This window comes from Neoarius graeffei, chromosome 12, assembly GCF_027579695.1.
Source record: "Neoarius graeffei isolate fNeoGra1 chromosome 12, fNeoGra1.pri, whole genome shotgun sequence".
Taxonomy (NCBI): Eukaryota; Metazoa; Chordata; class Actinopteri; order Siluriformes; family Ariidae; genus Neoarius; species Neoarius graeffei.
In genome coordinates, this window is record NC_083580.1 from 35,753,642 (window position 1) to 35,781,046 (window position 27,405).

A 27,405-nucleotide genomic window follows, 5' to 3' on the forward strand; every position below is an offset into this window, starting at 1 on the left:
CAGTGGCCAAAAGATCGTTAAGGTGTCGATAATTGTAGCCGTCTCTCTCTCTCTCTCTCTCTCTCTCTCTCTCTCTCTCTCTCTATATATATATATATATATATATATATATGAAATTACTAATGAAATTGAATACTTATGAAATTTATAAATAAATGTCACAAGTATATTACATTTAAATAATCGCATATCTTTAAAAATAAGCAAATCTCTATCAACTGCGGTAAATAGTGTGTGTAATCGCTTCCTACTCCCTATATTCGCGCACTACGTATATTATGAAATGCATGACTCCGAATACGCACTGGGTTGAACGTCCAATAGGGACGCATTCGGGCTTGAGCCGCAGCGCCAATGGTTCTCGCACAGTCTTGTACGGCTGCAGATGCTGAATGGTAATACAGGAATAAAATTGTAAGACTCAGCATATTAAGCCTTTGTTCCTCGTCGAGATTTGTTATTGGTATGTACATTTTTTTTATGTCATGTCGTTTAGAACTGATATTTGTTGCCTTTTTTTTGTGCCAGGAACACGGCGAGATGGAAGCTCGCAGGCTAACGGTGGTCGCTTAGCTGCTATTACTGACGCAGAATATGGATATTAAATGTGTATTTCTTGTCTAATGAAATGACAGTGTTTTATGTTTGTATTATTCTTAAGACTAATCGGTTTAAAAACGCAGACTGCTTAATGATGCTCATCATCCGAGCCTACACCACTGATGGTAGCTAATAAGCCGTTATTGTTAAGGCCAAACAGCAGGATGCTGTAATAATGGCCTGTGTCCAAATAATAAACCACCTCAGGCGGTAACCTATGATGGCATGCTGTTACATGCGTATTCCACGGTAGCAGGCCGGAGTGATTTGGGACATGGGCATTTATTTTGGAGTCTAATTGAAGTAACTGATAACCGTATTGCTATTATATCGCTGGTGTGTTATATTAAGCCTATATGTGTCTTTCGTCTTAACCTGATTGAAAAATAATGTATTTGCCCGATGGCAGAACACGGAATTGTTTATAATTTAAGAATGGAAACTTGGGTAACCTATATTTATGAACTAATCTTTAATTAGATTTGCATTTCCTGTAGAAAATACTAGTGCTTGCAAAGCAAAAAAACTGAAAATTGTAGATGGATAGATAAATAGAAGACAGACAGATACAACCCCAAATCAGAAAAAGTTGGGCTGGTATGTTGAAATTGAAATGAAAACTGAAAACAATGGTTTGTACATAATGTGTGACCTGTAAATGTGATATATATGGAAATTAGAGTTTATTAGTGCTTATGATCTGTACAAATACAGGTCACGCATTGTGTACAATTCATTGTTTTCAGTTTTCGTTTGCTATTGTATTCTTTTGAGTGCAATAACTGCACACAAAAGAATACAACAGCACATTTGATGTTTTATACATCATGAATTTTATTTCTTTCAAAACAAATACATTTCACTTGTGATTCTTGCAATACATTTTAAAAAAGTTGGGACGGTAAAACATTTACTGTTTTATAATGTTGCCATTCTTAATCACAACACTTAAAATATATTTAGGGACTGAAAGTACCAAGTGATTGTTTCAGGTGTTATTTTGTCTCATTCTTCCTGCAAACGGATCTTAAGGCGTGCAACAGTACGAGCTCGTCGTTGTCATTTTTTCGTTTCAAAATTCGCCACTCATTCTCTGTTGGTGACAGAGCGGATAGGCACCCTTTTCTTCTGCAGCCATTCCTTTGTAATGTGTTTAGAATGTGGTTTTGCATTGTCTTGCTGAAACATCTCTGTAAAAGGTGTCATCTTGAAGGCAGCATATGTTACTCCAAAATCACAAGCTTCTTGTTCCATCACAGAAGTGCAAGTTACTGTTGTCAAGGGCTCTGACACAACCCCATCCCATGACAGACCCTGGCTTTTGGACTTGTTGCTGGTAACAGTCTGGATGGTCCTTTTCATCTTTAGTCTGGAGCACGGCATCCATTTCTTCCAGAAAAGTCCTGGAATACTGATTCATTTTACCATTCACACATTTCCAATTTGTTTACATACTGAATACAAGCAATGTTGAAAATGTCTGAAGTTTGAAGAAAACTACAGTTAAAAAAAGCTTTACTACTGGATTGCTTGGATAATCTAAGTCAGGAAGAAGCAAAGGATAGATATATGTGGAAATTAGAGTTTATTAGTGGTTATGATCTGTACAGAATTCCTCGAAATGATTGGAGTGACAATGTAGATTTGTGGCCTAGCATTACCTCCATAGATATTCTAATGTACCTTCTCACTGCATTTTCTCTGTTTTAATAAAAAAAAAAAAAAACTATCATTTGCTGGAAGAGAAGAGCAGGGAGGCTTGAGAATCAAGCGGCTGTGGTTTGTTTACACCCGATACTAAAACTTGTAGCGTCCGAGTAACCACCGCAAAGACGCATACAAAAATGTCTACTTTCCCAGGCAAAAATACGGGATTTATCTTATAGTGTCTTGATCCCCAGATTTTTAACCCAGCCACATGTAAAAAGTTGTACGCCTCCATGCCCTTCCAGGTTTTCATCTGTTTATTCGTGTAGAATGATGTCTGCAGTACCAGGTAGTTTGAGATGTTGGAATTCAACAGATGGATAATTTTCCAACTTGTAGGAAAAAAATCCTTCTTTACTAGCATGTAAAGATCTGTCCCATTGTAAAGAGCAGCTTTCTGAAGGTATCTTGATGGTGCATTGGCCTCTAAATTACAGAAATAGTTGGAGACCGTTTCACTTGCTCTTTACATGCCGGTGGCCAAATTGGTTTGCCTGACCACCACTTCATTCACCGGAAGTGAACTTGTAAGCAAAAGTCATGTGACTGAATACAACCTATATGCTATTCCAGGTTAAAGGAACAGTCCACCGTAATTCCATAATGAAATATGCTCTTATCTGAATTGAGACGAGCTGCTCCGTACCTGTCCGAGCTTTGCGCGACCTCCCAGTCAGTCAGACGCAGTCAGACGCGCTGTCACTCCTGTTAGCAATGTAGCTAGGCTCAGCATGGCCAATGGTATTTTTTGGGGCTGTAGTTAGATGCGACCAAACTCTTCCGCGTTTTTTCTGTTTACATAGGTTTATATGACCAGTGATATGAAAAAAGTTCAGTTACACAAATTGAAACATAGCGATTTTCTATGCTATGGAAAGTCCGCACTATAATGACAGGCGTACTAACACCACCTGCGTGCTTCGGCAGCGCATTGATATCTGAGCTCCGTATCAATGCGCTGCCGAAGCGCGCAGAAGGTGTTAGTATGCCTGTCATTATAGTGCAGACTTTCCATAGCATAGAAAATCGCTACATTTCAATTTGTGTAACTGAACTTGTTTCATATCACTGGTCATATAAACCTATGTAAACAGGAAAAACGCAGAAGAGTTTGGTCGCATCTAACTACAGCCCCAAAAAATACCACTGGCCATACTGAGCCTAGCTACATTGCTAACAGGAGTGACAGCGCGTCTGACTGCGTCTGACTGACTGGGAGGTCGCGCAAAGCTCGGACAGGTACGGAGCAGCTCGTCTCAATTCAGATAAGAGAATATTTTCATTATGGAATTACGGTGGACTGTTCCTTTAACCACTCACAAAGAATGACTGACTGACAAGCCTTTAACTCTGTGGATTGTCAGTGAAAAAAAAATGGCAAGGTCATGGCCGCACACTGCAACTGTATGGCAGGCCTTGGAGAGAGCTGTTCTCACATAGCATCATTGTTGTGGGCTATTGAGGTTTTTCACCCACGTGACCAAGTCATGTGAGGCTGCCATTTTGGACGTCATGGCTCGAATCAGTTTGAATGCGAGGAAGGCGACAAACGAAAAACATAAAAGAAAAAGGAGCGAGATGCAGAAAACACCTTCACTATCCAGCGACGTAGGGCATTTACAGGGCGAGCAGAGGGAGAGGTATTTGCAAAAAATTGAGGTTAGCAGGCTTAGAGAACGACGTTTACCTGCTTCCACCAGGATTGTTCACTGACAGCTAAGGTTTGTTCACATTTTCATTTACTTTCGGTCCTCAGGATAAACAAAATGTTATTAAATGTCACTGAAATAACTTCTTAGTCTGTTGAGACATGGCCCGTTATAAGTTTTTCCTTTACTGTATTTACTAGTTTACTGAGCCAGCCTGCCCCAGAGCGCGCTAGCTAGCGCCAGCCTGCCCCGGAGCGCGCTAGCTAGCGCCAGCCTGCCCCGGAGCGCGCTAGCTCAGTAAACTAGTAAATACAGTAAAGGAAAAACTTGAGACTGAAAGGTTTTAACAGTCATCCAAATGACTGAACCTAAACGTTGCTACAGTAACATACTAGGTACTATGTTGACATTAGCTAGCTTGACGTTCAAAATGGCGGACACCGGGGCGTCACGTGACCCTGTGACGTCAGGTGAAAAACCTCAATTGAAGCTGCAGTGAAACAAAGGGATTCACTGGCAGTTACAGATAAGAATGTGTAATAGGTTCTTCCTACTGCTGTGAAAAGCCTCCTACTTCCAGATCAGAGATATTTCCTTTCTAAAGAAATGCCCAGGTCAAGTTCCTAAGCTACAATCAGAAGATTTAAGACAAAGTTCCAGGGAGGTGGGAATAGCTTTTTTCTCTCTTTCTCTATTTGAATGATTGAAATAACCAAAAACAGCACAAGAATGAACCATATTTAAGACAGATTTAGCCTTGCTTACAGTAAAGACGTTGTTTGATTGTCCTCCAGGAGAAATTATCATGTGATGCATGACGTCATGTGCAAGGGGTCTATAGATAGTTTTCACATGACGTCACAGAGTCGGGGATTCCCTGGTGGCGGCCATCTTGGAGGGCTAGCTTACCGTACGGGTCACTGAACACACATTGTAGCGCGCGAGTTACATTCATTTATATATTCTCATCTCATCTCATTATCTCAAGCCGCTTTATCCTTCTACAGGGTCGCAGGCAAGCTGGAGCCTATCCCAGCTGACTACGGGCGAAAGGCGGGGTACACCCTGGACAAGTCGCCAGGTCATCACAGGGCTGACACATAGACACAGACAACCATTCACACTCACATTCACACCTACGGTCAATTTTAGAGTCACCAGTTAACCTAACCTGCATGTCTTTGGACTGTGGGGGAAACCGGAGTACCCGGAGGAAACCCACGCGGACACGGGGAGAACATGCAAACTCCACACAGAAAGGCCCTCGCCGGCCCCGGGGCTCGAACCCAGGATCTTCTTGCTGTGAGGCGACAGCGCTAACCACTACACCACCGTGCCGCCCATTTATATATTATTTACATTTATTTAAAGCTAGCAATGGTGCAAACTTGTTGTATTCACAGCTGTCGTAATAGGTCAGATGATGAAGTCAAGCGGAACTTTTATGGAATTCCCACTGTACGGGAGCACGAAGGCAAGCAAACAAAGAAACTCAGCATACAAAGGAGAAATCTATGGCTTGCGAGAATCAACCGCAAGGATTATCAGCCTTCCAAACACAGCAAAGTCTGCTCCGATCATTTTATAAGTGGTAAGTTGTTTAAATAAACAATCAATTGTGTTTAAGTTTGTTTTTGGAAACCAAAACATCATGTAAACAATCTCTGGAGAATGCCTAACTGGAACTGCTGAGTGTACGTTTACATTGTAATGTACACTTAATATCGCTCGTTTGTCACGTTTCTATTTGAAGCTTGTCACTTCACTCATGCAAGGGTCATTTTTGAAAAACATTTTAGGTCTATTCTGTAGTCCTGAGCGGTGTGCAGGACTGCGCAAATGTGCGCAGCTTCCCGATTTAAACTGTTTTTTTCTTATACTTCCTGTTTCATGGACTGTAACGGATTTGCTTATTTAGTAATTTTAATACAGAATTTACTTTGAAATTATAATCAGACACTCCAACGCCCCCCCTAAAAAAAAAAAAATCAGATCTGCGCGATTCAGGCGGCATCCGCCAAAAGGTGCCCTGTGAATATATAAAGTTGTATATATCAGACAGCCTTTAAAGTTTGATGAAGTCAGTTTCAGGCTTTGGCAGTTTCAGGCTTTGGCAGCCCTGCATAGTCACTTGAAAATGCATCTTTGTCCACTTCGTAGGGGTCAATTCCCCCAATCAAGGCCAGTTTGGCTGCATACCGTGAGATGTGTATCTATATACTTCTGTTTGCTTGATTTTGCCGACATTGATATTTATTTTAGAAAACTGACTATATAACTTCATAAATTCGTCCGAGATAATGTAGCCAGTAGTGGCGATGGTCCGTTTTGTTTGCCCTCCAAGATGGCGGCTGGGGGGCGTTCCCCGGAATGCCGTGACGTCAGTGAAAACTATCTATAGATGGGTGAGACAGAGGAGTGTCATTAGTAAGAAAAGCAGTTAAAGGGGTAGTCACTGATTCTGGAGAAAGATTGTTGATATTCGAACTGAACACCCAAACAAATACATCCTTCAGTGCTTCTTCAGAAGCTATGCCTAACACCCTCTTCCTCCAAATTCATGGATGCACATTGCCAAAGCAATGACACTAACAACCGGCCTAGCTGACTGAAAGAGATGTACAGTAGAAACCAGTAAATGTCTCTTTCTCACAGCTGAAGCTATAGATGAAAGTCTTCCGGATTTACCCGGAAATCCGGATATTTGACAAAACTCTTGAAAATCTCTGGTTTTCTGAATGAAGAAATTTATTTTTCTGATTTTTCGCGTTCCTAGATGCGGCATAATACTTCGAATCATCCTTGCATGGGCGCAGTCCTTAAATAGCCCAAACATAGTTCATTAATTAAAGACAGGCGTTCTTTGTTCACGGCGTGCGTGCCGGAGCTTGTTAGGCGCACGCACCCAAGGCGTGCCTTCAGGTGCACAAGCTAAGGCGCGCAGGACTGACACTGTTCTGCGCAAGTGCAACACAATTGCACTAGAAAGCATGTTCAAGCTGCCAGTGTGGCTACAGTCTTTTTTTAGTTGCGAATTACAAGTATTTCCTCTTGTGTTGTTAATTCGCCATGTCAAAACAAGCAAAACTTTTTCCTCCTTTTGACGTGAAGAGAGGTAAGGAATTTATTATATATATTTTTTCCATCAAAGTTGCATTTTGTGGCTTTGAAGCTAAGTTTTAGTGTGCCGTTTCTAGAACACAACATCAAGAAAACGTGGAAGAAACAGCAATAATGGAAGAGCTGGTTTCTAAGCTACCTTAAACCAGCAGTGGTAATTTTTTGTTACTTAATGTACTCAGGCTGCCAGTCAGTGTGTCTCACAGACACACACACACACACACACACACACACACCCTGAAAAATCCTAGCTACGCCCCTGATTTACATGAGAAATTTGGTATTCATTGGTGTGTTTAAATTTACAGACAATATGAACTAATGTAAACTATTGGCTTCAACTCACATAAATATGAATTGGAAATTTTTAGTTCACTTTAGCTTATGCAAACGCACAACTCTACTAAAAGATTGATAAACGAGGCTCAATGTCCCCAACATTGAAACCTGAAAGCTTTAGAAACTCTAACAGACCTTTACTTTTTAACGGTACTGTTTTGGGATTTTGCTGAGTTTACCTTCAACTGTCTGATATTTTTCAAAGTAATTAACTGTGTAGCCAGGAAAATCACCGCATTTTCTAAATGCACTCCTGAAAATTACTCATTGACTAGGGGAATTAAATTTGATATTTTTGACATGTTAATCATTAATGTACATGAAAGTAAAAGGCTTAAAAGTTATAACTTGTTTTAGTGAAAATAAGTACTAAAATGCACTAGAATGCAGGGTTTTGCGTGTTATGTTATTAAAATTTTTTCGGGATGTTGCAACCCCCCCCCCCCCCCCCCCCCAATCTTAGTTTGACTTTAAAAAGTTCAGGATTCTTTTCTTTGCTCCACTTTCATCTCTATGAAGCAAGTGAAACATTACTTCATGACCATGGTGCTAGATAAAACAACACATAACTAAATAAAACTACACAGACCAACACAGGGCTCCATAAAGTGCACATGTAAACATTGCAAGACAGTACAATAGCTAAAACAGGGCAATAGTAAAAGTAAAACAAACAGAATGATCAGTACACAGGTTTTGTGTGAATGAAGTGAAGAGCAGTAACTAGAAATTAGCAGTGTTCTTGCACCTTTCTGTGTTGATGTAAACACATAAACAACCACCTTGATCCATACCACAGATATGTATTTCTGTTAGCATGAAATGAGATGAGCCCGTCTAGTTGAATAAACTCATCCTGAGTAGTCTTCTGGAGTCTGATTGCCATTGGAATTAGTCATTGGAAAGTAGGATGAATGGGAGAGCTGCCCAGCTACGGTTTGTTTTTTTTTCCCACTACCTCACACATCCACTGTGTGATCACAAACAAAAATAAGTTATGATCTTGAGAAAACTAGAAGGTTAAAGTTCATGGATGACAAAGTATGCTTAACATGCTAAAACTGTTAAGCAATATTACAGTTTTTTGTAATTCCTGCATATACCAAATATGAAGTGTGCTGTGTGATTATTTTTGACCCTGTATGTCTAATTTTGACCCTCAGTTGACTTTAAAAAATGCAAAATAATTTAGTGCACAAGTTTTAATTCATTTTTTTATATTAAAGATGTATGTTGTACAATCATTCTACCATAGAAAAAGAACAGTTCAAAGAAATCACTCAAAGTTCAACATTGCCATAACATTAATGTCCATGATCAAATTCTTGCCAGTGTATGTAAACTTCTGACCACAACTGTAGGTGGTTACTAAGTTCACCCAGGTGGTTGTTAGGGTGTGACTGTGTGGTTGCTAGCATCTTCAAGTTGGTAAAGGTGTTGCTTATTCATTGCTATGCTAACCCAGTTGGTTGCTAGAGTGTTGCTAGGTGGGTACTGTGCTATCCCAGCTGACTGCAAGGTTGTTGCTAGGTTGTTGCCATCATATTCCTGTTGGTTGCTAGATTGTTGCTATGCTAACACTTTTGGTTGCCAGGTAGCTACTATCATATTCTAGGTTGTTAGGGTGTTGCTCAGTGGCTGTCATGGGGCCTCAGGTGGTTGCTGTGGTGTTTCTAGAAGGTATTTGATCTCCGTTGGATGCAAGGTTGGAGCTAGTCAATTGCCAAAGAAATTCAACTGGTTGCTAGGCTGTTATTTGGTTGCTATCATGGTCCAGGTGGTTGCTGGGGTATTGGTAGGTGGCTGTTATGGGGTTCTAAATGGTCGCTAAAGTGTTTCAAGAAGATTTCTGTATGATCCCAAGTTACTGCTGTCATATATGGTTTATATAGGGCGGAACTAATGTTAAAGTGCATATCACAGGTAAATTCAGGAGCAAGATCAATGTAATTCTCCTATTTTATATTAAACTTTGGTCAAATATCTGTCACATCTTGTGCAATTTTTTTACCTTGTGCAATACCAGAAAAATTCAGTTGAAATCAAGCCATTTGAGGCGAATTGGTCCGCCTCTGAAAAAAACTTGGCATTTGGATTTCCTGGGAAACATTGATTTTTGTGACATCACGTGCGGGACGCCTCCCTCTGAATCCTACGACAGCGTTTGGTTTGTTTATGAGAAAATGACCTGGTGGTTTTCTGCAAATTTCTTCAACGTTATCACGTAATTATTAAAATGGTTAACAGATGTATCATAGGAGGGTGTAGCAGCACCAATCTTGATGGGATGAGTACTCATCGTTTCCCACATTGCGCTCAGGTGACAATTCCCTATTTCAATGCAAAATCGCTAGCTGCTAAACTTGGTCTACACAGGCTTTGCACTGAAACCGTGCAAGCTCTCGCAGCCTGCTGGCGCTTCCGCAGGTGACGTCACGAATCTGGCTCCAGGCTCCCTTGGGATTTTTCCAGACGCGTTTTATTTTATTTTTTTCTGCTGTAGACAGATGGCCTTGTGCAAAATTACCCTTCTGGATGAGTGTGTAAAGGGAGATTCTTTCATATAAAAAAATGAATTTGGTCCAGGATATGCACTTTAAGGCAGTGTTACAATAGGGACGCTTTATGGCAGGGACTGGATGTTTGGAGGCAGATAGGAAAACACGTTCATGCTGTGTGTTGTTGCTCATGGTTGCATGTTCGAGCAGACAAATAAAGTTAATATAAAGGAGTAAGCCGACCCTCGATCATTTCACATGGTGTCAGAAGTGGTTTTGACACTGAAGAAATAAAATAAGAAGACTGACAGCAAAAAAAAAAAAAGGGTGAAGTTTAACCCTCCAGACAACTTTGCCTTTGATAAGCCGACAGAGTGGCCTGAACGGAAGCAACGCTTTGAGCAGTACAGAATTGCAACGAAACTTAACAAAGACAAAGGACAAGTCCAAGTGAGCAGCCTTATTTATGCAATGGGCAAGGAGGCAGAGAACGTTTTTAAGTCATTCAGGTTTGCCGGAAACGATGAGCACAATAACTTTTCCATTGTAGTGGGGAAGTTTGATGAGTACTTTGTCCTGTGGAGGAATATTATCTACGAACGAGCATGCTTTCATCAGCGAGTCCAGCGGCTGGGTGAGAAAGCAGAGTGTTTTATCCGAGCCCTGTATGATCTGTCAGAGCACTGTGAGTTTGGCGCAACTCATGAAGAGAACATCTGCGACTGCATTGTTGTCAAGATACTGGACAAGGAGCTCTCAAACAGGCTGCAACTGATGGCAGACCTCACACTTGCACAGACGATACAGACTTTCAGACAGTCGGAGGAGGTCACAGCACAAGTGAGCCTATGGGATCAGTTCAGGAGGTGCAGTTTAAACGGAAAAACACGAACTGGAAACCACAACAGCGACAACAAGGCAAGTCAAAGGACAGAAAATGGGGAGGGAATGAAAAGAAATGTGGCAGATGTGGGAAAACACAGCATACAGAGATGAAAAGTGCCCTGCAGTGAAAGCTACCTACCACAACTGTCACAAAATGGGACACTGGGCCAGAGTGTATCGCAACAGCAGGTCAGTGAATGAAGTCACAGAGACTGAGAGGGCTGAGCAGACCTCTTATTTCTTTGGTTCAGTGTGTGATGCTAATGCGAAAAGTGAACAGTGGACTGTGCAGCTACATGTGGATTCCACTCTAATAGAATTTAAAATTGACACAGGAGCTGATGTCACAGTCATAAATGAGGACGCGTTTAACACACACACCCCTGAGAGAATGCTAGACCCACCTGACATCCCTCTGGACAGCCCTGAAGGGGAGCTGCTGTGTCTGGGCTGTTTTAATGCAATAGTCAGTCACAAAGGAAAGGATTACCCGTTCACAGCTTATGTAGTCCGTGAACACATAGTCAACAATCTCCTCAGCCGGGCCCTGTCAGTAAGGATGAACCTGATGAGGTGAGTAGATGAGTTAAAATGCATCACCAACCAACTGCAAGCCTACGGTGAGCATGGCACTCTAAAAACTGTCAGAATCCAGTTAAGAGATGATGCTGTACCATATGCTGTGCACACTGCACGCCGTGTGCCTTTTCCCATGTTACAGAAAGTGAAAGTAGAACTACAGAGGATGAAGAAGGATGGTGTCATCGAGTGGGTGACACTACCTACCAAATGGTGCGCTCCCATGGTACTGGTCCTGAAAAAGAACACAGGCAGAGCCAGAATCTGCGTTGACCTGACAAAACTAAATAAGTCAGTCAAAAGAGAACACTACATCTTACCAACTCCTGATGAAATAACCTCCAAGCTAAGTGGTGCAATGGTGTTCTGCTCCCTCGATGCTGCCAGTGGATTCTGGCAGATTCCTCTGCATCCCGATAGCTGCAAACTGACAACATTTCATTACACCGTTTGGCAGGTACTGTTTTAAGATGTTACCTTCTGGTGCACTTGTTATACCAAAAATTTTCCAACGGAAGATGCTTGAGGGGCTGGAGGGCGTAGAAGTGTTTATGGATGACATCTTGGAGTATGGGGCCACCATGGAACAACATGATGCCCGACTTGAGAAGGTGCTGCGTCGCATTGAGTTAGCTGGCCTCAAGCTCAACCAGGAGAAGTTTTCCTTCCGGCAGAGCCAGCTACATTTTCTGGGTCATCTCATTGACCATTCTGGGGTCAGGCCCGACCCAGAGAAAGTGGAGGCCATTCACCAGCTGCCGCCACCTGGAAATGTACAAGAGTTAAAAAGAGTGCTGGGCATGGTTAACTACCTGGGCAGATACATCCCTGCTCATGCTACAGTAGGCCAGCCCTTGTACGAGCTGCTAAAGAGTAAGAATGTCTGGACCTGGGGCCATCCACAGCAGTCAGCTTTTGAGAACATCAAAATGATGCTTACAACAGCACCAGTCCTTGCATTTTATGACATCACAAAGCCCACAGCTGTATCTGCCAATGCCAGTAGCTTTGGATTAGGGGCCATGCTACTTCAACTCCACGGCAACGAGTGGAAGCCAGTAGCTTATAGCTCCAGACGGCTCACTGAGACTGAATCACGCTATGCCCATATAGAGAGAGAGTATCTGGCTAGCGAATGGGCTTGTGAGAAGTTTGACAGGTATCTTTGTGGCTTGGATCGGTTCAGGCTTGAGATCGACCACAGGCCATTGGTGCTGCTTGTCAACAGCCGGAGCCTTGACAATGTTCCCTTAAGGTGTCAGCGTCTCCTGATGCAGCTCATGAGGTACAAAACAGAGGCAGTCTATGTGCCCGGTAAAACTCTTGTCATAGCTGATGCCCTATCACGGAGCCCACAGACCTGTACAGTGGAAAAGACTGACACACACAGCGAGGTGGAATGTTACATACAGTGGTGCTTGAAAGTTTGTGAACCCTTTAGAATTTTCTATGTTTCTGCATAAATATGACCTAAAACATCGTCAGATTTTCACACAAGTCCTAAAAGTAGATAAAGAGAACCCAGTTAAACAAATGAGACAAAAATATTATACTTGGTCATTTATTTATTGAGGAAAATGATCCAATATTACATATCTGTGAGTGGCAAAAGTATGTGAACCTCTAGGATTAGCAGTTAATTTGAATGTGAAATTAGAGTCAGATGTTTTCAATCAATGGGATGACGATTAGGTGTGAGTGGGCACCCTGTTTTTATTTAAAGAACAGGGATCTATCAAAGTCTGATCTTCACAACACATGTTTGTGGAAGTGTGTCATGGCACAAACAAAGGAGATTTCTGAGGACCTCAGAAAAAGCGTTGTTGATGCTAATCAGGCTAGAAAAGGTTACAAAACCATCTGTAAAGAGTTTGGACTCCACCAATCCACAGCCAGACAGATTGTGTACAAATAGAAGAAATTCAAGACCATTGTTACCCTCCCCAGGAGTGGTCGACCAACAAAGATCATTCCAAGACGAGGCATGTAATAGTCGGCGAGGTCACAAAGGACCCCAGGGTAACTTCTCAGCAACTGAAGGCCTCTCTCAGATTGGTTAATGTTCATGAGTCCACCATCAGGAGAACACTGAACAACAATGGTGTGCATGGCAGGGTTGCAAGGAGAAAGCCAATGCTCTCCAAAAATAATATTGCTGTTCATCTGCAGTTTGCTAAAGATCACGTGGACAAGCCAGAAGGCTATTGGAAAAATGTTTTGTGGACGGATGAGACCAAAATAGAAATTTTGTTTTAAATGAGAAGCGTTATATTTGGAGAAAGGAAAACACTGCTTTCCAGCATAAGAACCTTATCCTATCTGTGAAACATGGTGGTGGTAGAATCATGGTTTGGGCATGTTTTACTGCATCTGGGGCAGGATGGCTTGTCATCATTGATGGAACAATGAATTCTTAATTATACCAGCAAATTCTGAAGGAAAATGTCAGGACATCTGTCCATGAACTGAATCTCAAGAGAAGGTGGGTCAAGCAGCAAGACAACGACCCTGAGCATACAAGTCGTTCTACCAAAGAATGGTTAAAGAAGAATAAAGTTAATGTTTTGGAATGGCCAAGTCAAAATCCTGACCTTAATCCAATCGAAATGTTGTGGAAGGACCTGAAGCGAGCAGTTCATGTGAGGAAACCCACCAACATCCCAGAGTTGAAGCTGTTCTGTTTGGAGGAATGGGCTAAAAATCCTCCAAGCCGGTGTGCAGGACTGATCAACAGTTAACGGAAACGTTTAATTGCAGTTATTGCTGCACAAGGGGGTCATACCAGATACTGAAAGCAAAGGTTCCCATACTTTTGCCACTCACAGATATGTAATATTGGATCATTTTCCTCAATAAATAAATGACCAAGTATAATATTTTTGTCTCATTTGTTAACTGGGTCTCTTTATCTACTTTTAGGACTTGTGTGAAAATCTGATGATGTTTTAGGTCATATTTATGCAGAACTACAGAAAATTCTAAAGCGTTGACAAACTTTCAAGCACTACTCTAGCTACAGTGTTACAGGGCATCCCAGCATCTCCAAGCCAAATGGAGAACGTTAAAATGGCCACTGCAGCTGATAGTGAACTACAGACTGTCATCAAATACATAAGAAGAGGATGGCCAGAATACAGTGGAAATGTGCCACTGAATATCAGCGCATACATGAAAGTGAAAAATGAATTATTAGAGGCTGAGGGCTTGGTCATACGAGGATATAGGATAGTCATTCCAAGGTCACAGAGGACAGACATCCTAAAGAAAATACACGGGGGGCACCAAGGACTTACCAAGTGCAGAGACAGAGCCAATTCATCAGTGTGGTGGCCAGGACACTCTGCTGAGCTCAAAGACACTGTGACGCAATGCCACACCTGTCAGGGACAGAGGCGAAATCAGCAAAAAGAGCCGCTCATCTCAATACCTCTGCCTGGTTGGCCCTGGAAAAGAATAGCTTTTGACCTCTGCAAACACAGCAAAAACAATTACCTTGTTATATCAGATTATTACTCACGGTTTTTGGAAATACTACACCTACCTTCCACAACCAGCACTCAGGTTATTCAGAGACTTAAAGCAACCTTCGCCAGGTTTGGGATCCCGGATGAGGTGGTGAGTGACAATGGCCCTCAATTCTCCAGTGCAGAATTCTAAGAGCTGGCAAGACAGCTCGACTTCAAACACATCACGTCCAGCCCTCATTATCCTCAGGGAAATGGTCATGTGGAGAGAGTAGTGCAGACTGCAAAGAGAATCCTCCGACAAGAAGATCTAGTAATAGCCCTCGTGCTACAGATCGACTCCCTGTGCCACCACGGGAGTAAGTCCAGCAGAACTCTTAATGGGGAGAAAGATCAGAACAACCCTTCCCACACTGGAGAAGAATCTTTGGCCCAAATGGCCTAACAAAGCCACTGGCACGGTGGTGTAGTGGTTATCACGGTTGCCTCACAGCAAGAAGGTTCTGGGTTCGAACCTCGCGGCCGACAGGGGCCTTTCTGTGTGGAGTTTGCATGTTCTCCCCATGTCTGTGGGGGTTTCCTCCGGGTGCTACGGTTTCCCCCACAGTTCGAAGACATGCAGATTCGGTACAATGGGGCCACTGTAATTGGCGCAAGCTGTAGTGGTTTCCCAGCCATAATGTATGTACATGTATAGATCTTGCTATGGCAAAGCTAATAAATCAAATCAAGTCACAAAAGAGTTGTTGAACAAAGGGATGCTAGTGAGAAGGCTAAACAAGCTTTCTATTACAATCACCGCCACGGGGCCAGACCTCTTCCTCCATTATGACCAGGAGACACAGTCTTCACCAAGCTGGATCAAGAAAAGATTTGGGCAACCCCAGCAGTTGTTTCCAAGGAGAGTGTCACCCCAAGGTCTTATCTCGTCAAAACACCGCAAGGAGCAGTGCTGCGGCAGAACCACTGCCATCTCCGACCAGGGTCGTCTCTACGGGCTTCCAAAGACTCTCCTCCACCACCAGCTGAGAGTACTGGGGAAGCAGTCCCCCAGTTTGCAGGCGTCCTCACTCCAGAGACTGCCTCCTCTGAGGTCACAACCCTCACACACATCTACAGACACACCAGCAGAGACTCGCACCAGATATGGATGAGTGTGCAAACCAGTCATGAGATTGGATTTGTAGACACTGACATGTCTACCATTTGGCCTTTGGAGGGGGTGGGAAAACAGAAAGACATGGACTCTCTTAGATAAAAAAAAAAAGAGTGACATGAGAGACATGTATAGTTATTGCTGTGGAAATTTTGTGATTTGATATTGAAAATATTAGTTAATTTTAAGAGTGACATACATGTTGCAATATTTGATAAGGTCAAGGCTGAGTCAAACAATTGCATTTTGAGTCTTGAAAAAAAATTACAGTTTATTGCACTTTGAATTACCTCAGTTACAGGGGAATGTTTACAAGGTAAATATGTTTATGAGAGAAGTAACATTTACAACATGCTCAGGATACATATTATGTTTGAAAAGAAGGGCTACTTGAAATATTTTTCTAGCTGGTATGTTGTTTACTATGGTTCAAATGCACTTTCTGTTAGTGAAAATAACACAAAAAGGGGGAAATGTCATATACGGTTTATGTAGGGCGAAACTAATGTTAAGGCAGTGTTACAGCAGGGACTGGATGTTTGGAGGCAGATAGGAAAATACGTTCATGCTGTGTGTTGTTGCTAATGGTTGCATGTTCGACCAGACAAATAAAGTTAATATAAAGGAGTAAGTCGACTCTCGATTATTTCACAACTGCGAGGTTGTTGCTATGGTGTTGCTAGATTACTTATGTACGACATGGCTAACTGTCATGTCTGTGAATCCTAAAGTTTGGTTTGTACAACTTAATGATGAGGCATGTTTTGTTACAACGACATTAACTTTTTTTTCTAAAAAGTTTTGAAATGTTAGTGTTTATTTATTTATTTATTTATTTATTTTGAAAGTAGGTTTTAATGTGTTTCTGTATTTCATTGTGGTTCCTTTAACAGTGTTCCAGCTAGCTTTTCAAGAGGGCAGGGTGCCAATGATTATCGTGGGTACTTTTTCATGCACTGAGGGCAATTTTGAGCACATCACTATTAACAAATAATCTATCATGCAAAATTAGCCATACTGGGAAACTATGCAAGGGAGATTACTTTTGGAAAATAAAGTTAGCAAATCTGAAACTTTAATAAACCATGTTAATACAATGCTTCGTAATAGTCTTATAGCCTAGAATTATTAATACTATAGAGAACTAAACAGAGATGTGTGGACTTTGCATGTTCTCCCCATGTCTGTGTGGGTTTCTTCCGGGTGCTCTGGTTTCCCCCACAGTCCAAAGATATGCAGTTAGGTTAACTGGCTACTCTGAATTGTCCATAGGTGTGAATGTGTGTTTGTGAATGGTTGCTTCCTAAGCTCGGATTGCGGCAGGAAGGGCAGACAGCATAAAACTATGCTCCAGTTAATGACATGTGGATCAATAGTGACCCCACACGCATAAGTGGGACAAGTTGGAGGAAGAGTGAGTGAGAACTATACATACGCACTTTATATATATATATATATATATATATATATATATATATATATATATATATATATATATATATATATGCCCGGATCACCCGTTGGTATCTGGCTCTGCAGCCTTTTAAGTTCAAGGTGGTCCACAGGCCAGGGGCACAGATAGTGGTGGCAGACTACCTCTCCCGGTGGGGGGGGGGGGGCAGTCGGCTGCAGGCAGGACGGCTCCCCACCCTGAAAAGTGACATTGCTGCTACATACCCCCATCACCCGACTCAGGGTGGGGAGCCGTCCTGCCTGCAGCTGACTGCCCCCCCCCCCCCCCCCCCTTTGCCGGGAGAGGTAGTCTGCCACCACTATCTGTGCCTCTGGCCTGTGGACCACCTTGAACTTAAAAGGCTGCAGAGCCAGATACCAACGGACGATCCGGGCATTGGATCCTTCATGCGGTGGAGCCACTGGAGCAGGGCATGATCCAAACAGAGGGTGAAAGGGTGTCCCAGCAGGTAATAACGGAGGATAAGGACCGCCTATTTGATGGCCAAGCACTTCTCCTCGATGGTGCTGCACTTCATCTCCCGCATGGAGAGCTTGCAGTTGATGTACAGGATGGGGCGCTCCTCTCCCTCCACCGTTTGGGACAAAATGGCCCCCAGCCCTCTGTCCGATGTGTCAGTCTGCAACACAAAAGAGAGAGAGAAGTCAGGGGAGTATAAAAGTGGCCCCCCACACAGTGCAGCTTTTCCCTGGTTAAAGGCCTATTGGCATGGCTCCATCCGCTGGACCGGATTTGGCGCTCCCTTTTTAGCGAAGTCAGTCAGCAGGCTGGTGATGTATAAAAAATTAGGCACGAACCACCTGTAATTGTCAGTCAGCCCCAGGAACTGCCTCACCCCCTTTTTGGTCTTGGGCCTTGGGCAGACCGCAATCGCTGCAGTCTTATCAATTTGGGGAAGCACCTGCCCATGACCCAAGTGGAAGCCTACCCACCCAATTGCACACTTCTTCAGGTTTACTGTGAGCCCCGTGCACATCAGCGACCTCAGGACTGCCCTGAGATGTTGTAGATGCTGCTCCCAATCATTAGTATAAATCATTATATCATCTAAGTAGGCTGCCACATACGCATTGTAGGGGTGGAGAATTTGGTCCATGAGATGCTGAAATGTCGCTGGGGCCCCAAACAACCTGAAAGGAAGGGTGACAAATTGGTGTAAACCGAATGGAGTGGAAAAGGCAGTTTTTTTTTGCGGGGTAATGGAGTCAAGGGGATCTGCCAGTATCCCTTTGTTAAATCCAGTGTTGAGTAAAAGCGAGCTGTACCAATGCGAGGCATCGGATATGTGTCTGTGGCAGCAGGGGCGTGGTCTAGCATTGGTTTGTGAATGGAGGGCGGGGCCAAGGAAGGTGAGTGGCAAAGTCAATCCACCTGTTGTCAATTAGTGTGTGTGTGTGTGTGTGTGTGTGTGTGTTGCAGTGAGAGTGGAGGATAAAGGAGGGAGAGAGCAGAGGGAAGAGCTCTCCCAGACCAGAGCACAACTGTGTCTGTGTGTGTCTAAAACAAACATTAAAGCTGAAAAGCATCAAGGAAATAAGTGTGTGTGAACGTCATCTCTTGCCTGCCGTGCTTCTGTACTGCACCCACATTACAGCTTCAAATTTAGACACTGCATTGACGTTTCTGTAGTCTACACAGAACTGGACTCCAGTCGCTGTGTGACTCCTCAATTACCCCCCTCTTCAGCATCGCCTGGAGTTTGTCCCGAACCACATATTTCTTGTGTTTGGGGACCCGATATGGGTGGCTGCACACCACCATCCCTGGGGGAGTCTTGATGTGTTCAATGAGGTCAGTGGTGATGGTGAGAACGGCCAGGGACGGGTGAGAACACATCGCATAATTCCTCCTCCAACTTTAATAACCTGTCCTCTCTGGGACGGTGAGAGGTGGTCTCCACAGGGGACCGGGGTGAATTGGGCCGCACTTTTTAGACTTATGTCCGGTCCTAGCTCCGCCCTCTCCAGAACTACTGTCGCCAGAGCCACAGGAGCCTCCTCTCTCCAAGGTTTTAGGAGATTGGTAAATTTGGCATGTCACTTTTATGTGGACATTTGACCTCATAGTCAACCTCCACTATTTGCTGTATGACCTCAAAGAGCCTTTGCCACTTGGCGAGCAATTTTGAACTTGAAGTGGGCAATAAAATGAGGACTTTATCTCTCGGTGCAAATTCACTTAGCCATGTTCCTCTGTTGTACAGGCAAGATTGACGTTCTTGGGCTTGTACTAAATTCTCCTGGGTTATGTAATTCAGTGTGTGGAGTTTTGCTCTCAGGTCAAGAACGTATTCAATATCATTTTTGCTTTGGGAAGGCCCCATCCTCCCAATTTCCTCTAATGATGTCAAAGACCCCACAGGGATTGTGCCCATACACCAGTTCAAATGGGGGAAAACCTGGTGGAGGCTTGTGAGAGCCTGCACACTGCAAACAACAGAAGGTCTAGCCACCTGTCCCACTTTTTAGCATCCCTGTGAGTGAACTTACGAATCATGTTCTTAAAGTGTGCCAGTACTGATCATGCTTACAATGTTAATCATGCTTTATCAGGGCTCAACATTTAACTTTTAAACCCACTTGCCCCAGGGTTAATTTCCACTTGACCCCCAATATTATCACTTCCCCCTATTTTGAGAGTTCATTTGTTCGTCGTCTTCCGCTTATCCGGGGCCGGGTCGCAGAGGCAGCAGTCTGAGCATGGAAGCCCAAACTTCCCTTTCCCCAGACAGCTCGGCCAGCTCCTCGGGAAGAACACCGAGGCGTTCCCAGGCCAGCCGAGAGACATAGTCCCTACAGCGTGTCCTGGGTCTTCCCCGGGGCCTCCTCCCAGGGGGACATGCCTGGAACACCTCCCCAGGGAGGTGTCCAGGAGGCATCCGAAAGAGATGCTCGAGCCACCTCAGCTGATTCCTCTTGATGTGGAGGAGCAGTGGCTCTGAGCTCCTCCCAAGTGACTATGCTTCTCACCCCATCTCTAAGGGAGCGCCCAGCCACCCTGCGAAGGAAACTCATTTCGGCTGCTTGTATCCCCGATCTTGTTCTTTCGGTCATTACCCAAAGCTCATGACTATAGGTGAGAGTTGGAACGTAGATCGACCGGTAAATCGAGAGCTTCGCCTTTTGGCTCAGCTCCTTCTTCGCCACAATGGACCAGTAAAGCGACTGCATCACTGTGGAGGCTGCACCGATCCGCCTGTCGACCTCATGCTCTATCCTTCCCTCACTCGTGAACAAGATCCCAAGATACTTAAACTCCTCCACTTGAGGCAGGACTTCTCCACCAACCTGGAGAGGGCAAGTCACCCTTTTTTGGTCGAGAGCCATGGCCTCAGACTTGGAGGTGCTGATTCTCATCCCAGCCGCTTCACACTCGGCTGCAAACTGCCCCAGTGCATGCTGAAGGTCCTGGTTTGAAGAAGCCAACAGGACAACATCATCCGCAAAAAGCAGAAATGAAATCCTGTGGTTCCCAAACAGGATTCCTTCCGGCCCCTGGCTGCGCCTAGAAATTCTGTCCATAAAAATTATGAACAGAACCAGTGACAAAGGGCAGCCCTGCCGGAGTCCAACATGCACTGGGAACAGGTCTGACCTACTGCCAGCAATGCCAGACTCCTGCTTCGTTCGTACAGGGACCGGACAGCTCTTAGCAAAGAGCCCCGAACCCCATACTCCCGAAGCACCCCCCACAGAATACCACGAGGGACACGGTCGAATGCCTTCTCCAGATCCATAAAGCACATGTGGACTGGTTGGGCAAACTCCCATGAACCCTCGAGCACCCTATGAAGGGTATAGAGCTGGTCCAGTGTTCCGCGACCAGGACGAAAACCACGTTGTTCCTCCTGGATCCGAGGTTCGACTATTGGCCGAATTCTCCTCTCCAGTACCCTGGAGTAAACCTTCCCTGGGAGGCTGAGAAGTGTGATCCCCCTATAATTGGAGCACACTCTCCAGTCCCCTTTCTTAAAAAGAGGGACCACCACCCCAGTCTGCCACTCCAGAGGCACTGTCCCCGACCGCCACGCAATGTTGCAGAGGCATGTCAGCCAAGACAGCCCCACAACATCCAGAGACTTGAGATACTCAGGGCGGATCTCATCCACCCACGGTGCCTTGCCACCGAGGAGCTTACAAACCACCTCAGTGACTTCGGCTTGGGTAATGGACGAGTCCACCTCTGAGTCATCAGCCTCCGCCTCCTCAATGGAAGACATGACGGTGGGATTGAGGAGATCCTCAAAGTATTCCTTCCACCTTCCGACAATGTCCCCAGTCGAGGTCAACAGCTCCCCACCTGCACTGTAAGCAGTGTTGGCAGAGTACTGCTTCCCCCTCCTGAGGCGCCGGACGGTTTGCCAGAATTTCTTCGAGGCCAACCGATAGTCCTTCTCCATGGCCTCCCCGAACTCCTCCCAGTTCCAAGTTTTTGCCTCCACAACTGCCCGAGCTGCGGCACACCTGGCCTGCCGATACCCGTCAGCTGCCTCAGGAGTCCCGGAGGTCAACATGGCCCGATAGGACTCCTTCTTCAGCTTGACGGCATCCCTTACTTCCGGCGTCCACCACCGGGTTCGGGGATTGCTACCATGACAGGCACCAGAGACCTTGCAGCCACAGCTCCGAACAGCTGCGTCTACAATGAAGGTAGAGAACATGGTCCACTCAGACTCCATATCCCCCGCCTCCCTCGGAAGCTGGGAGAAGCTCTCCCGGAGGTGGGAGTTAAAGACCTCCCCGACAGAGTGCTCGGCCAGACGTTCCCAGCAGACCCTCACCATACGTTTGGGCCTACCAGGTCTGTCTGGCTTCCTCCTCCACCAGCGGATCCAACTCACCACCAGGTGGTGATCAGTTGACAGCTCAGCCCCTCTCTTCACCCGAGTGTCCAAGACATAGGGCCGGAGATCAGATGAAATGACAACAAAGTCGATCATCGACCTCCGACCTAAGGTGTCCTTGTGCCACGTGCACTTATGGACACCCCTATGCTCGAACATGGTGTTCATTATGGACAAACCGTGACTAGCACAGAAGTCCAATAACAAAACACCACTCGGGTTCAGATCGGGGAGGCCGTTCCTCCCAACCACGCCCCTCCAGGTGTCACTGTCATCGCCCACATGAGCATTGAAGTACCCCAGTAGAACAGTGGAGTCCCCAGTCTGAGCACCTCTTAGTACCTCTCCCAGGGACTCCAAGAAGGCCGGATACTCTATACTGCTATGCGGCCCGTAGGCACAAACAGCAAGAGCCCTCTCCCCAATCCGAAGGCGCAGAGAGGCGACCCTCTCGTTCACTGGAGTAAACTCCAACACATGGCGGCTGAGCTGGGGAGCTATAAGCAAGCCCACACCAGCCCGCTGCCACTCACTATGGGCGACTCCAGAGAAGTGGAGAGTCCAGCCCCTCTCGAGGAGCTGGGTTCCAGAGCCCAAGCTGTGCGTGGAGGTGAGCCTGACTATCTCTAGCCAGTACCTCTCAACCTCCCGCACAAGCTCAGGCTCTTCCCCCCCCAGCGAAGTGACATTCCATGTCCCAACAACTAGCCGCTGTGTTTGGGGATCAGGTCGTCGAGGACCCTGCCTTTGACTGCCGCCCAATCCACACTGCACCGGTCCCCTACGGCTACCTCTGTGGGTGGTGAACCCACAGGAGGTCGGGCCCACGTCACCGCTTCGGGATGAGCCCGGCCGGGCTCCATGTGCAAAGGCCCGGCCACCAAGCACTCGCATACGAGCCCCAACCCCAGGCCTGGCTCCAGGGTGGGGCCCCGGCTGTGTCATACCGGGCGACGTCACGGTCCTTGATCGATTATTTTCCATAAGGGTTTTGGTGAACTGCTCTTGGTCTGGCCTGTCACCTAGGACCTGTCTGCCTTGGGAGACCCTAACAGGGGCGTAATGCCCCCGACAACATAGCTCCTAGGATTATTCAAGCACACAAATCCCTCCACCACAATAAGGTAGCAGTTCTAGGAGGGGATTTTGTGAGTACTACTTTTTTTTTTTTTAGGAAAACCATAGAATAGTTGTGAATTGCAACATAAAATGAAGATCGCACATTGAGTTGAAGTTTGGTTATTGATTAAGTTTATTAAGTTTGGTTATTGGTTACTTTTTACTTGTAACAGACAAGAACAATTTTATCTAAAATAGTTTGTCCTGCCTTAGTCGATTTATTTCCAGTTCACATGCATGCAGCTGTTGTAAAATTCAGTGTGTTTGTGTAGAACTCTTTCAGACTGTAGGTTCATTACTCAACAATGTAGAAATCATAAAATAGAAATCTGAAACAAAGTTTGGATGAAGAAAACAATAGGGTGCCAAGACTTTTGAACAGTACAGTGTTTGAGAATATTTATATCTTTTTTTTTTTCTGATATCCACCTCTAGGTTTAAAAAAAAAAAAAAACAACCCACACTGCGTCATGACAGACAGGATAATGTTTGAGTTTAAAATTATTGTTTAGTGTGTAGGTTGTGGGTGTTTTTATACAGATCTAGCAACCTGTAACTGAATCCGTGCAGCCGGTCTGTCATGACGCAAAACTTTTTCTTTTTAATAAACCTAGAGGTGGATGATTAAAAAAAAAAAAAAAAGAATAAGTATTTTGCACAGGACTGTGTTCCTCTGATAACAGAAACAAAGTTCCAGCTCTCTCTGCTCTTAATCTGTTCTGTTCTTTCAGGATTTATTGCGCATGTCGCTCTTTGTTGAATTTTTTATGCCCAAGTTGTTTGAAACCAATCTGGGTTTTCCGTGTTCAATAAGGAAGCTACTTCACCTTTTAAGAAAATCAAACACTTTCACGAAGGAGCTAACTCGAATGCAAGCAGAAAAAATGAAACGAGATTTTTAAGCAAACTCTTCCATACTTACTTCCGACTTTCTCCTTTTGTAAAATACATTTTTAAATACAATCGTCAATTTCTCTGGAGTTTTCAGGCTTGGCTCCTCTCTTCATATTCTTTAGCCACTCATTTCCCCATTGTTCTTGAAGCATTTGCTTCTATTTGTTAACATTTTTCTTGATAGCGGGGAGACGGTAATACCCTTTATCTGTTTCTCTTTTTGAACAAGCAAAAACAGTGCAAAAATTAACCATGTTGAAGACAGATTAAGCCTTGCTTGCATGAAAGATAGTGTCTGTCTGATCCCAGCTATAATTATCACGTGATGCATGACATCACGCACAAGGGGTCTATTAACAGTACGCGTACCACACTAAAATAGCAGGGTTGTATAAAACAACTTGCAAAGCATTAAAGGTCCCATGGCATGAAATTTTCACTTTCTGAGGTTTTTTAACATTAAAATGAGTTTCTCTGACCTCCTTAAGTCACCCCAGTGGCTAGAAATTTCATAATGTGTAAACCAAACTATGCCCAACATTTGAGAATGGCGCGTCAAAACGGCGCGTTGATAAGCTCTTCCCTTTACTACATCAGCAAGGGAGATGATCCCCACACCCCCCCTCTGGATTCCCACCCACTGTATGAATTGCCCGCCCAGTTGTAGTGAGGAGACCATAGAGGACACAACATGGCATCACCTAAGCGAGCGAAACATGGAAATTGCGCTGTACATGGATGTGACAACACAGAAAAGAGTCTGTTTTTACTGCCGATGGGAGAGCCCCTGAAGACGCAGTGGCTTAATTTTATTTACTCCAATAATACGCCGTCGAGTCTACCTAAGACGGTGTATGTTTGTCGGAAGCATTTTCCTGAGGAATGTTTCCACAACTTGGGACAGTACAGGGCAGGTTTTGCACATCAACTGTCACTGAAGCCTGGGTCCGTACCAAGCATCCCTGCCGCATCAGCCACAAACAGCGAACAAGTAAGTGTATAACTGTTAAGTCGTTTTGCCATGTTTTAAAATCGGTGCCACATTAGCCTTGCAATGGCTACATTAGCTGTGCAGCTAACCGCTTCCTGCAGTTAGCCAGGTACTCTGCGCTACAAAAGCATGCAGCATGCTCTGTTAAACTGAGTTTAGTTTGGAAATTGACTGTAACTTATGAGCTTATGTTTTGCCGTGTTTTAAAATCAGTGCCACGTTAGCCTTGCAATGGCTACATTAGCTGTGCAGCTAACCGCTTCCTGCAGTTAGCTAGGTATTCTGCGCTACAAAACCAAAAAGCATGCAGCATGCTCTGTTATAATAGCCAATCAAAACAGTTTTTACAAAGACACCCACATTCTTTTTTTTAAGTCACTCGTTCATTTTATTTGTTTGTTCAGTAAAAACCCAAACATTTGTTGAATTTATTTTATTTCCTCGCGTTGCAACCTTAATGACGTCAGCGCGCGTTATTTTTCCCTTCGCGGTTTGTTCCTTCTCTCTCGCCATAGTAAGACACCCACATCCGCTTGTTCTGACCCACTGGAGGTAGCGTCACAGTGCTGTTAGCCAATCAGAGGTAACACGTTTGCATGTCATGAATATTAATGATAAGACCCGCCCCCACTCTCTACCCTTCCCAGCCTCCATGCTTCTCATTAGCAAAACGACGCACTGGGAAAAGCGCTGAAATGGGGCTTTCTCCCAGGAGGCTATATCTACGTGCCGAGGGTTCATTTTGAGAAAGGCTGCGGATATAACATCCGGAAACCTCCACGAGCCCGTTTAAAGCATCAACAAACCACCATGCCATGGGTCCTTTAAATGAAACCGAGACTAAGAAAACAGCCAAGACATAATGACAGATACGTAGCGAGGAATGCTTTTAGGAACTGAAATAAAAGATCAAAAAGCCTAATTTTTGTGGTGCTAGTTTGTAATATATGCTCATTCCAACTTGCCTGGTCAGGCATACTGGGGATACAGTATATCCCACTTGCCCAAATGTATGTTTCACTTGCCCTGGGCAATCCGGCAGTCCTTAATGTCGGGCCCTGTTTATGTATTACTTATAGACAAAAGACGTGCACATTCAGTCAAAAAAACACCTTAAAAGCACTTTTGTAGACAATTTTATTCCGTGAATTACCCGCGGAGGCAGAACCATGGGGAGCAGCCATTGCCGGCCGAAAGTGGCGTGCAGTCGTTGATTCTGGGTTATCAGGTGCGAGTAAACAAGCAGTGTTCTGTGGGTCGAGATTCTCAGTTCCCAGTCAAGTAACTTCAGAACACATTGTGTAAATTTACTGTAGATCTAAAACTTGTAATATATATTTTATGGCACATATCTATTATTTCATGGCATTACTGTATGTGCAAGTAGCTTTGGTTGTACTTTGGGGTTGAGAGCTTCGCCGGCAAAGCTCGACAGGTTTAGAATGAGTAGATCATGTCTTGAGATAAATATCTGAGTTTTTTTTTTTTTATCGGAGAAGCATGATAAACATATTGACAAACTTTATACTTTACACTTTCCTATGTGCCCACTGCCAAATAATATTATAGTTTTTAAATTATCTAAATTAGATGAAAAATTAAACTTGTCACCTTACTCAGTCACATTGGAGTCAGAAGGCTGACCGCTCACTTACGCAATAAGACGATTCACATGCCCTGTGTCCGAAATCGTTCCCTACTCACTACATAGGGCAATATATAGCAAGGATGCCATTTTGTAGTGGTTGTCCGAAACGATAGTGAGGATTATTACACCCTATATAGTGCACTCAAAGTATTCCACAGTGCATCACGAAAAGTAGTGTACAACCGATGGTAACTAACCAAGCAATATATCCCATCATTCATTGCGGTCGCGCTGAAATAAATTAAAAGTCTCAAATTTAATTTAATTAAAAGGCAGCGGCAAAGAAGATTCAGCCTTGATTTAAAAAAAGCCCTAAAAGATGCAGGTACTTTGTATTGATTAATGTGGGAAATACGCTCAGTATTTATTTAATATGTATTTAATATGTATTTATCACAAAAATACATGCATGTATTTATTATTTTGAAAACCCACCAGC

At 44.2% G+C, this 27,405-nt stretch overlaps 1 protein-coding gene across 5 annotated transcripts in view; it reads left to right on the plus strand.

Moving 5' to 3' along the window:
* Positions 1 to 378: 378 nt before the first annotated feature.
* Positions 379 to 27,405, plus strand: part of jakmip2 (janus kinase and microtubule interacting protein 2) — a 601,961-nt gene continuing 574,934 nt past the window's right edge. For 4 of the 5 annotated variants that reach the window (XM_060935818.1, XM_060935823.1, XM_060935821.1 and 1 more), the window contains exon 1: positions 379 to 463. The gene's annotated coding sequence lies outside the window, so the exon portion shown is untranslated. Of the gene's footprint in view, positions 464 to 6,950; positions 7,072 to 27,405 lie in introns of those variants that run through there. The other variant, XM_060935819.1, reaches the window with a different exon arrangement.